Here is an 11463-nt window from a genome sequence, read left to right as displayed (position 1 = left end):
ATTACATCAACTAATTAACTTCATATTCTGAATTTCAAATATTTAATAATTGCAATAAATTTCTCACGAGTAGCCTACACTAAGAATCATTCAAAAATTAAAAATCATTCAGCAAGTCATTTTTACTGGGAATCTTTCTATGGCTAATGACTTTTGCAAGGAGGGAAATACCTGTTCATAGTGTAACTCAACCGATTGTTACTCAGTGGGTGGGCTCTGAATTTAGAGAGTGGAAAAAAGGCATGGCGTTTTAAATTCAGATTTATTAACCATTTAAACAATTTATTGAGGGTTACAAGTAGATTCTCCATCACTTGAAGTCTTCAAACAAAAACTAGATGGCTAAAACGTATGGCTGTGGTTCAGTTAAACAAGAATTATATCCAGCATCAAGTCAGAGATTTGTATTATTCAAGAAGTCTATAGGCTACCCATCATCAGAAAGATTTTGCATGAATAAACATACTAAATAGAAAAGTCTCAAAGAGTATACAAATGGAAGTCATAAAAGCACAAACGGAAGAGAGAAAGGTCTTTCTTAGACCTGTTGGATACATCCAATACTGGAAACTGGCAAATGTCATAGACCTTAATGTGGCCAGTAAAGACCTGGCTGTTCAAACAAATCTTACTCAGATTTGCTGCTCTTGGGAGAGTTTGCACAGAAATGAAGCAAAATATGGCAAGGATCATCAACTACTCTTTTATCAGTTTTTTGACAAAAGTATGTATAAAGGATAAAATACTGTTCCTCACTTCTACACTGAATCAACCCATTTATTACTTCCTATAAGCAAGGTAAAAACAGTCACTTGTATTAAATCCATCTTACATCTTTTGTGGATGTTTAAAATAGCTAGCACAAGAAGTCAGTCATCTTTGTTTCCATTATATTAGCACTTTCAGCTGACTACCTCCCCAAGTATTTTATCTGACAGAAGTTTAACAGCTTTGGGCAATCCCAAACATGGATACAGGCTGGGTGATGAGTGGATTGTGAGCAGCCCTGTGGAGAAGGACTTAGATGAAAAACTGAGTATGAGCCAGCAAGATGCACTCACAGCCCAGAAAGTCAAGGGAGGTGATTCTCCCCCTCTACTTGGCTCTCGTGAGACCCCACCTGGAGTACTGCATCCAGCTCTGGGGCCCCCAGCACAGGAAAGACATGGACCTGTTGGGGCGGGTCAAGAGGAGGGCCACGAAGATGATCAGGGGGCTGGAGCACCTCTCCTATGAGGACAGGCTGAGAGAGTTGGGGTTGTTTAGCCTAGAGAAGAGCAGGCTCTGGGGAGACCTTATAGCAGCCTTCCAGTACTTAAAGGGGGTCTGCAGGAAAGATGAGGAGGGACTCTTTATCAGGGAGTGTAGTGATAGGACAAGGGGTAAGGGTTTTAAGCTGAAAGAGGGTAGATTTAGATTAGATATTAGGAAAAACTTCTTTACTGTGAGGGTGGTGAGGCCCTGGAACAGGTTGCCCAGAGGAGTTGTGGATTCCCCATCCCTGGAAGTGTTCAAGGCCAGGTTGGATGGGGCTTTGAGCAACCCGGTCTAGTGGAAGGTGTCCCTGCCCATGGCAGGGGGGTCGGAACTAGGTGATCTTTAAGGTCACTTCCAACCCAAACCATTCTATGATTCTAAAATCGGCAAACACAAGATAACGTGTTCATAATATCATCCTTTTATCATGCAGACTCAAAAGAAGTTGCAAGCACAGAAGAAGCTTTCATAGTACAAGGAACCACTGTTTTTTTTCCTGATAAGCTGTAATGGAGGTGTTAAGCACCCTTTATGAAATGTAATGCTTTTCTTTTTCTCATGTGTATGATTTTTATCCAGGAAAGTTTTACATCACCTTCAGCTGCCACGTAGGAATATGGAAGGGTCAAAGATTGTACAACCACAACATCGTAACTCGGTGTTTGTCAAAATGTACTTTCATTCCATCTGTTACAAATTAATTTGTTTATCCTTTTCTCTGCATTGTTTTAGTTCACGTAATGCTAAGGCTAAAATAGAAAACATGTAATGGACTTCATTCTAGAATTGGCTGAAATCACTTATTTGAAAATGTGCATTCAGCATTGTACATCCAACAAGATGATAATTAAATGGTCTTTCACATATGATAAACAGTAACAATAATAAATTGAAAATACTTTTAAATGGAATATGCTGCTTGGATTCATAACTTAGACACTAGGCTTTTTTCTGAGGGGAAGAAAAACCCAAACAAAACAACCCCCCCAAAAAAACCCAACCTGACTAACTCCATCAAAATTATGATGTCTGAGTAAATTTAACTTCGGGGTTTTTTTTTTTTTTAACATATGAAGTAGTAGCAATGTGTTACTTCCATAATAATATTTTGTTACTGAAACAGAACTGAACTGAAATCAAAGATAAGCCAAACTCAGCTTTATGACTAAAAATCTCTGTACGTGCATGTTTTTAAAGGTAGCCTCCTTTCTGAAACTAAGTGTATATTTTTTTTTATAGACTGACTTATGAATTGCATGGTATGTTTACAAGAAAATCTGGTTAGTTATCATAATTGACAATGTGCCAGTTACCAGAATACTATTATATCTTCCCATTGTAAGTGTATTCCACAAATAAAAGCATTGCATAAGAGTTTCACACACATAATGCTGTGGGTGTTTGCATAGCTGACTGACATGTTAAACGGCTTCCAACATTCCCCGGCAAACTACTGATGAAAGCGAATACAATTCTATCTGCTTGAGTGGAGTTACTTTAGAGTGTTCAATAGTTCATTTTAACTATATTTACATAAGAGGTGGCCCACATATTCAAGAGAATAAAATGATCAAAAAGCTACACTGGATTTAGTCAACAGTTTGGACTGCTGTAAAAAATTATATCCACCAAGCTTTTGAAAGTTAAATATAGTTATTAGCTGTTAATATTTTATGTTTATTTGGAGACACATGAAAAAAACAGAGTATGTCATACTTACTTCTGCATTAATAGATTCTCAAGGTTCCTTTTTACTAAAACAATTTGGCATTTCCAGATTCCTTTGGAATAATCTATACCAGTTTAACATGAGTCCTGCTTAGTCATATGACAGCAACTGTCTTTCATGGACTCTTTCATTTATATACAAGAAGCTTGCTCCGAAGTATTGAAATAGCTACAAAACAAGATCAAATTAAAGTTACATGCCTTTGGCAGTACAAATCCCTAAAGTTCATGAGATGTTGATGATGAAAGTCCTTGATGTAATTCTGGTTATTCACAAGGAAGCATATGAAGAAGTCCTGTTGTACTGAACACAACAGAAGTCAACAAAAGGAAGCTGCATCATTGTTCACTGTTCCAATTCTCCACTTACTCAGTACTACCTTTTTCTGAGGGTTACTGATTTTTGTCTCTTTCTAGGACATTGTTGCCTTCTTCCTATATTTCGGTTTTCTGCTTCTTTCATTCCACTGACATGCATAGTTCCATGAGGTAATATTCAGTGTCACTGCAGTAGTCTTCAGGCTTCAGGCATGCTACCTTAGTGTACCTGATCCACCACAGACTTAAGTCTTTGAAGCAGACAGTGGCCTTTATTGTTTTATTTGCCTATTTCTTTAAGGAATATCATGCACTTGCTTATGTGTGACAGTTAGCCATCTCTCTCATACAATTTATTAATAATATTTTACTTTTTCAATGTTGGATGAGTTAGAGTGCCACAAGCCAATACTTTGCTTACTTTTGGGCAAATAAGAAACATCAGAGTATTTTAAAGCTCTTGATTCTTTTAACATGCTGTCTTCAAAATGCTTGCCACAATCCTAATGAAAGCAGTGGTAGAAACAAATTATGGCAAAAATACAGAAGTCCACCTATAAACTTATGAAGATTTCACCTACTATACAAATACATTGCACAGAGTGACCAGGGCCTATGACTGCAAGCTGAAGCATATGAATAACATATCTCTAAAAGTTGCGTAATCACATGATGAATTTGAAATGTTAAGACAATAAATGTAATTCCCTGATAAGGCCAAGAGATAAGCAGAAAAGAACTTCCTGCTTATTCTGAAATGACAGAATGAATGCACTTTATTTTTTGCTGTATGGATATAATATGCAACAATAAAATGCAGTTTTTAAATAGTTCACCTCATTTTTGTGTAGTGTTCTAAGAAACAGATGCATAATTTAGTCATTTCAGTCATTTCATAGGCTGTCATTTCAGATACACGATACAGAAATCAGCAACACACCTTCATTATCATGGATTATAAAATCAGCAAATTCAACATATTTAGACATTATTTCATCACACTCCAAATAGGGCAACACACACCAATTCTTATTAGAAATATAAAACAAGCAGTCCCTCCCATCTTTTTCAATAGACAGTAGCAAAGACAGTATTACTAGCATAGATGAACACACCACAGAAGTTAAAGATCTAACAAACATCTAGATCTGTACAAATCTCCTTTGCAGAATACAGAAAAATGGTGGATTGGGTGAAGGCCCAGAGTAATTTTTAAAAAAATTATCACAGTAAGTTCCATTGCTGGTGTTTGTCTTCTGTTCATTAACCCCAAGATCATAAAAACATGCATTAAGCTGTGTTGTGAGGAAACGTATATGGCAGACAAGTGACTTGTTCAAGATCTTCATGTGAGAGCCAGGAAGAGAACATAGTCCATAACCTTCTGCCTTACTTACAAAAACAGCTTACATACCCTGCCTTCTCCTGACTGCCTCCTTTACCCATGAAGCTTCCTGCTGGCCCCAGTTTTCCTTTTGTTCTCTCCAAATACATCCTTCTCCTATATTCTACTTTGTGAAAAGTATGTGATCTCTTTGGAAAAGTGCACCAACTAATATCTCTTCTTCAGTATTTATCAATTTAGTGTTGTTATCCATCTGTACCAACCCTAATCAGCAGTATAACTGGAAACACTTAGCACTGAATCTCTATTACCCCTCTTATCATGAGGAAAAAAAAAAAAAAAGGAACCACAAACGCAATTTTATTAGACATGTGACAGAAAGATTTAGGTTACAAAGTTATTTAAAACACTTCAAAGTTACTCTAAATCCTTGCACATATATATATATAGTCATTAGATATGCCAGGCCATCATACTTTACTCAATATTTCTGTATTTGCAAAACCTGTATCAGAAAAGCAAATACCTATTTCAAAAACATTATTGCGAGAGGATGAAATGCAGTTTATCACAAAATTAATCAACTCTGTGTAGCTACAGTGGAACTCCTTATAATACCTTTTTTATAAAAAGTCAACAAATACTAGATTATGAATGTAAAGTCATGTAATTATCAGGAATTTTTAATTTTTCTGGATCAGATGTTCACTATCAAACTGCATAGTGGCTATAAAATGAGCTACAACTTCGGCTGATTTTTTTCCATTTGAAGAAATATGAACATATATGAAAATAAAAATTAGGTGGCTTTGAAGAATTCACTGTAGCTTTTATATGCTAACTATTCTAATGCTGATATGCTTTTAACAGAACTGAAGCCATACAGTGTAGAGAAAGCACTCAGTTATGAATATGCAGGAATGACTGCTATCAGATACATTTTAGTTTCCAATTACAAAAGAAAAATTGGAAAGTATCTACAACCTTTTCCTCTTAGAATGAACTCTCAAATAGTTGTACAGTATCTTTCATTCTGTACACTCAGAACGAAGGAAAATAAAAAATGTAAAATTATTTCTTTAATTGCAAAATGGAAAAAAAAATCTGGGTCTAGGCAGAGAGTCATGAGAATTCTTGGTTCTGAACATTTCTTTATAACACGTGTGGGGTTGCTTATTTCTTTCATATTCTTGTCCTTTGATTCAGTTCAGAGGGAGAAATTCATGTGGTATTTCTAAGCCGTGTAATCATTTTATCTTTCTCCTGCTTACTTTTTAATTTTTTTTTTGTTTCAATGTAGCACATATGTAGGTTGTGACTTCAGAAACCTAAATAATGTAGAATTGGCTAGGCAATATCATGATATACATGACTATCCAAGATATTATGAATTAAAGGTTGTTCCTACTCACTTTTCTGAGGAATCTGCAGATATGCTTATTTAAGTCAAATCTGTCGTTTCAGAACAACTGAAGTATTTTATTTCTTCTTAGATTGCTTTTGTCAGCCAAGGAATAAACTGAAGATGTTACTGGACTGGAAATACAAAAAAATGAAATAGACAAGACTACGTAACTAAGAGTATAGCATATCAAATATAACGTTGAAATAAACAGCAAAGAAGGACATCCAGATTAAGCGCTATATTTGTAGATTGGTTGTGAAAGTGGATCTTATTTTCTTAGAATGAAATAGTACTTATGACCTCGCTAACTTCTGTGCTATAGAGACCTCTTTTAAAATGGTTTTCAAAATTGGCTTTAACAGAGACTGACTTCAAAGGGGACAATGAGAGAAATGTGGTCCTAGGGCTTCTAGGCAGGGCAACAGTGGTGCTCCTGATGTGTTTTGGTTGTGTGAAATAAACATGCTTAATAAACCAAAACTGGTTATGCCTCGTGGCTCCATCCCATCACTTTTTAGCACTAGGTTTGATACCAGTCACTAATATTTTACTAGAATGTAATACCTCGAGTGCATGTAAGAGCAAATATTACAGACTGATGAGATAATACCAGTATCAAGAGGATTACTTTCCCTACCCCTACGGATGTGGGGAAGATTTGCAACAGGGATCCTGTCCATTCTTCAGCTGAGACTCAGGTGCTTTTCTGGGGTCTGACCATGTTAGCTAATACCTAGCTCCCAGTTACTCTCTTCTTTCCTTTATTGCTTCTGATGGCTATTATGCTTGAGTGGATCATCAAAAATTGCTCTCTTCTTCACTGGTAGTGAATTGGCTAATCCTTGACCAGCTTAACACTTGGCTTTGGGGTCTTAAGTGACTGTGCCTCTGCCCTATACCTTCTTAATTTATTATCAGACCCCATAGGGATAAGTGGACACTTTATCTTCCTGTATAAATCAACTTAAAACTCTTTGTTAATGGCTTAAGAGATCTTCCCAATCTGAAGTTATGCAAAGAAAGAAAAACTACCTTTAGTATAGTAGCCTGATAGTCACTGTGTAGCCATATTATGGTAGACTAATCATTTTTGGCCAGTTTAATTTTTGCAGCAAAAACCTCTTTGTTACAAAATCAGCAGAAAAGCGGACAATTACTATTTGAACCAAATGCCCTGTTAATTACTGCCTTTGTTTCAGGGCCTTTAAAAATCTCTGTTCGCAACTACTCCTCGTATCCCCTCTGTCTCAGTAAAACTTTAATCCTTCACTTCTTTTTGTCTCTAGTCCTTACATGCTGTATTTTGTTTGCTTGCTTTCCTTTCACTCTGGAATAATTAAGTAAAATTAACAAGATAAAGCCAGCAGGTGTGCAAGGAAAAAATCATCACATGTCTCTGACATAGCTTTCAATCCTAATTAAATTGGGCTATCTCGAAGATAATCCATTCAGTTTCTGTGAGGGTGAATTCATTAGCATGTTTGCTGATGGAAGCACTTATAACAGAGATCTTTGTAGGAGGAATTAGTTACTGTCAATCTAGAGGCTCATTAGCGTTGATATAGGACTTCCCCCCAAAGATGGTTTTGGTTTTTTTTCATTAACAAGACATTCTTTAAGCTGTATTAGCTTTGGCTCACAGTCATTCCCAAATCCTGAGATTTATTTTAAAACAGTAGTGCAGAGCCACCTACTGAAAATAATGCTTCTTGCCATGCCATCCATGTTTCCTTAATTCTTACTGTATCTTTCTTCAGTCCCTCAGTGCCCATCCCCAATGAAAAATGGCTCTGAGGAGCTGGTACTGTTTTATTTCTTTGAAGCACTTTTAAAAAACAAAACAAAAAAAACCACACACACACACACGCACACACCAAGTTTACAGCCAATTCCAGAAGAGGAACAGAATATAAGAAGAGAAAAATCACCCTGCAAATGTCAAGCAGGAATCAGAGTAATGATGCTGTAAGCTCCTATGAGAGATATACTACCAATATATGACATGTCGTGGTAAGGAAAATATGCAGTTACGACATGTATATATGGGGACTATAATAAAGACATTGTTACTAAAACATACTAAAATCTATTTAAGGTACTGTTTTTCCTTAACAGTGCATTATATTTTTACATAAGATTTTTTTTTCCCTGCAGGAAACAATAGGAATGAGGGAGATGTATTTTAAGAATAAACCGCAGCAACAAAAATGATAGTCATTGTATTAAGGCACTATTTTCTCTTATATGCTGCCTCCTCCTGCTGGGCAGTGGGAGGTATGCCACCGTGACAATATAAAGCCTCTTGCCAAGAGCAACATTGCCAATATTGTGCTGAATATCCAGACACGGTACCTGAGGCCAGGCTGAAAGGACATTAGTTAAAAGTATAATAAAAAAAAGCTCATAAATGACCTTCTTTATTAGCTGCAGGATTGCAATACAGATGAATAATATATATTCATTACATAGAGAGCTTCCATCAAGTTGTTGCAGATTGTTTTTAAAGTGATTTCAGTTATGGATATAAAGTCATTTAGCCTGTGGTAGAAATGGGAGAAAAATGCTGCTATAACAGGCAGTCTTGTGCTCACCTCTTTTACGCACTACGTATTGTGCAGAACTATTCCTTTGATACGGGGGCGTCTGCTGGAGAAAACAATGATATTTTTATTGAAACATTTTTATTTCACAGGTTTTCCCATCATTTAGTTCCTTATCTAAATTACAGATAGATTAATGTGTCATTGAAAAGGATTCATGTGTCGTTCATTTTTTGGTGGAGCAAAATACATTGGTGTAAGTACTAACAGAGGAGAAATGAGGGGTTAACTACATTTTCATGTAGTACCAGTAGAATGTTTCTCACCCAGGATGAGTTGTGAGGCCTATGTAAATATTTAATGCTTCTGCATTTTCTGTACTTCTGGCATCGCAGAAAAAGAAGGGTAAAAGGTAGAACAGACTACAATGATTTCCACCTTTTCACCGCTGCATTTTCAGCTGTGACTTCCTACAGGAGACCAAACGCAGACAGGAACAGACTCTGCAAGTCGATACTGCTCCAAACGAGGACAGGAGCTGATCCTCGTCCACGCTCAGGCTTTTGACGTAATTTTACCACTCTTCCAGTCAGGTAAAGCCCTTTACAGAGTTCAACATCGTTTTCCTACCTTATTTTACGAGCAAAACGCTTCGCAAGCCGGCGACGAACAACCCGCTCATCCCGTCCGGCAGCTGGGCAGTGCCCTGACTGGAAAAACTACCGGCGCCAGGAGGCCCCGCCCCCGAGAGGCGCGAACACGCGCTGACGATCTGCCATGTCGGTCGCCGCCGCCTGCGGCGTTCCGGGGCGCGCGGACCTGCCGCCAGCAGGCGCCTGGAAGCGCGGGAGGGGCCGCCCTGCCATCACGTGGCCCGGGGAAGGCGGCGCTTGCGCGGCGCGGAAGGGCATGGCTGGGCGGAGGTTACTAGGTAACGGTGTGTATCCGTCCGCTGGGGCCCGCCTCCCGCACCCCTCGCGAAGTGGCGGCCAAGATGGCGGCGGCAGTGGCGGTGGTGGCGGCTGTTGAGGCAGGGCTGTGAGTCCCTCCACCAGCGCTGTTCCGCGGCGTTGAGCGAAGCGAGGCCGCTGCTCTTCCCCACTGCCCGAAGGGGAAACGCTCGGCCGGGCAGCCCGGGGACCCGCGGGTAGTGAATCGGCGGTGGAGGAGAAACCGGGCCTGGGTGACCTCCCCTCCGCCGCGGGGTGAGCCGCCCTCTCCTCCCTCTGGCGCGGCGGGCTGCCCCCCTTCTCTCGCCGGCAGCGGAGCGCGGGGAGAGGCGGGGGCCGTCGCTGATGGGGCAGGGCCGCCTGGCTCGGCCCGGCCTTTAGGCCCCTGCGGGCCCGCGTGGGTGGGCACCCGGCCGGCGAGGAGAGGGGATTAGCCTCGCTGCCCGGCCCGGCGCGGCGGGGAGCGGGGGGCGGCCGGGACCGGCAGGCCCAGGGAAGCCTGGCGGTGCCAGCAGGTTGGGTGGGCCGCTCCCCTCCGCCCCGGGGAAGGTTGCGTTACTCACTCTCTAGGGAGACGCCGGCGGGGCCGTGGCAACGGCCGTGCTTCTGCCTGAGGCGCTCTGAGCGGAGCCCGCCTCCCCCGCCCCGGTGCCCCGCGTTTTGAGGCCGTAAAGGAGCGGGCTTTCCGCGCGCCTCCTGACCGCCCCCGGCCCGGGCAGCGCTTCGCCTGCCTCACGCTGCGGCTCGGCCGGCAGAGCCGCCGGGGGATCGGTCCGTCTTGCCGGCCCCGCTGGCGGCGGCGAGACCCGCCGGGCCTGGGCTCGGCGTCCCGCCGTGGAAGTGGACCAGGTCGGGCCGGCGGGAAAGGGCTGAGGTGCGCGGCTCGGCCCCGACTCCGCAAGCTGGTAGTGCTGGGCATACCTCCCTTGGTCCGGGTGTTGGAGTTTGCAGTTCTCCTAGCGCCTTGCTCCTGTGAGGGCTGTCCGGTGCAACAAGAGAGGCCTTGCTCCGTTGTCTGCCTCTGTTTGATGATATTGTATGGTTGGCTGTAGGCACTTAATGAGTTAATGCCAAGGTAATGCTCAGTGAGGAGCGCATGTCTTAAAAAGCTAAACTGAAAGAAATGTTTGATCCCATTTTCAGTCTCTATGGCTCTATGATGTCTTCTTGCAACTTTCTCTTTTCCATTTAATTTTTAATTTTCAAAAGTTTCTACGTGCAGGATTAAGTGCTCTTCAGAGCTCTTGCAGTTCACATGAATGCTATAGGAAAAAAAAGTCAAAAACATCTCTGCTGTAGAAAAAAAACCCTTTTAAAATATGTCTTTGGTTTGTTAGCATGTTTTGTAGTGATACTTCTGAGTGCTTTGCATATTGCTATTACAGGTACAAAATATGGTTTGCCTACAATCTTACATGTTTTGACTACAATCTTAGATGTTACCTTAAGTTGTTATTTGTGTAGAAAATATTCTTGAAAGTTTTTGGGTTTTTTTTTCTAAGTCCCTAGTAAATGTTGTCAGGCAGTATGCACATGGTCAAATAGAGCTTTTATACAGATTCTATAATGTGCATGAAGCTCAGATTGGTAAGGAGTTGCTGGAAATAGCATAATGGGAGGATACCAAAGCTTTTTTTATAAGAGGATTTCTTCTGGAAATAGATGGTAAAATGAAAAGTAAGAAAAAATACAAATCAGTGAGTGTGTGGGGGGAGGTGAAAAACACTGCTTCATCTGGGAGAGTTTAAGAAAAAAAGTGGGCTGAACGTCTTTGTGTTTTTTTAACTGAGTTGAAGGGGTAAAATAGCATAGCTCTGTGATCTTAAGCTCACTTGAATATAACTAATTTGGAAGTATCGAAGACTATAATATGAATGTTTAGAAACTTGCTGTCTGAGAAGGGCACAGTTCTGTTAGAAC

General features: G+C 40.7%; 1 protein-coding gene across 18 annotated transcripts in view; it reads left to right on the top strand.

Annotated features, from left to right (window-relative positions):
- Positions 1–9503: 9503 nt before the first annotated feature.
- PCM1 (pericentriolar material 1) overlaps positions 9504–11463 on the top strand; it is a 45908-nt gene continuing 43948 nt past the window's right edge. For 16 of the 18 annotated variants that reach the window (XM_052779934.1, XM_052779930.1, XM_052779933.1 and 13 more), the window contains exon 1: positions 9583–9798. The gene's annotated coding sequence lies outside the window, so the exon portion shown is untranslated. Of the gene's footprint in view, positions 9525–9581; positions 9799–11463 lie in introns of those variants that run through there. The other 2 variants (XM_052779916.1, XM_052779929.1) reach the window with 2 other exon arrangements.

Source organism: Harpia harpyja, chromosome 2, assembly GCF_026419915.1.
Source record: "Harpia harpyja isolate bHarHar1 chromosome 2, bHarHar1 primary haplotype, whole genome shotgun sequence".
Lineage (NCBI taxonomy): Eukaryota > Metazoa > Chordata > Aves > Accipitriformes > Accipitridae > Harpia > Harpia harpyja.
Note: the sequence above shows the minus strand (reverse complement) of the source record. Positions and strands in the feature narration are given on the sequence as shown.